The 946-nt window shown below is 51.1% G+C and overlaps 1 non-coding gene across 1 annotated transcript; it reads left to right on the plus strand.

Annotated features, from left to right (window-relative positions):
- The first annotated feature begins 503 nt into the window (after window positions 1-503).
- Window positions 504-610, plus strand: LOC142906482 (U6 spliceosomal RNA). Its single transcript, XR_012930322.1, has one exon. It is a non-coding gene; the product is annotated as a U6 spliceosomal RNA (small nuclear RNA).
- The last annotated feature ends 336 nt before the right edge of the window (window positions 611-946 follow it).

The raw sequence follows: 946 nt of genomic DNA on the forward strand, positions 1-946 counted from the left end.
ATGGGGGAGTGGTAGAGAGAGATGGGGGGGAGTGGTAGAGAGAGATAGGGATGGGGGAGTGGTAGAGAGAGATGGAGAGAGATGGAGAGAGATGGGGGGAGTGGTAGAGAGAGATGGAGAGATGGGGGAGTGGTAAAGAGAGATGGAGAGAGATGGGGGGGGGGAGTTGGTGAGAGAGATGGGGAGAGATGGGGGTGTGGTAGAGAGAGATGGGGGAGATGGAGAGAGAGATGGAGAGGGAGCGAGATGAGTGTCCAGGGCTGAGAGCGATCGAGAGAGAGAGAGAGGAGGAGGGTGGAGGGGGTGAGAATGAGAGAGAGAGAGAGAGGGGAGAGATGAGAGATGAACACAGTGGCCGACCCTTTGAAATGATCAAAGGCAGGGCCCTGAAAGCTTCTGGGCTCTAAGAGGCCAAAGCTGCGCTGCTGATGAGCGAGAAATGGACGAGGGATGGATGAGAGAGACCGGGAGGGGAGCGATGGGGAGAAGGTAGAGAGAGAGCGGTACTTACTCCGGCAGTACAAATACTCAAATTGGAACGATACGGAGAAGATTAGCATGGCCCCTGTGCAAGGATGACACGCAAATTCGAGAAGAAGAAAAACACGAGAGAGTTGAAAAGACTTAAGACGTGGATAGCGAGAGCTGGGGAGCGTGGGGGAGAGAGAGAGATATTGGGAGAGTTGGGGTGGGGGGGGATAGCGAATCGGATTTTAACAAAACAATCAACACATGCGCGTGAGTGCATCAGTGCCATTTACCATAGAACCATACAAGGACAAAGATCCCCCGCACAGCCTCAACGGACTGTCTGGGCAAGTGCCCGATTAAGCGAGTGCTAGGGCCTGTGTGTTATAAAGGGGCACTAAATCAAAATAAAACACGTAAATATTTTTAAAAAAAATGTACTTGCACAATAAGGTAATTGTTTTTTTTTCATTTGCTA

The sequence above is a fragment of the Petromyzon marinus genome, chromosome 65 (assembly GCF_048934315.1).
Source record: "Petromyzon marinus isolate PM22_M1 ecotype Great Lakes invasive population chromosome 65, UKy_Petmar_22M1.pri1.0, whole genome shotgun sequence".
NCBI classification, from domain to species: Eukaryota; Metazoa; Chordata; class Hyperoartia; order Petromyzontiformes; family Petromyzontidae; genus Petromyzon; species Petromyzon marinus.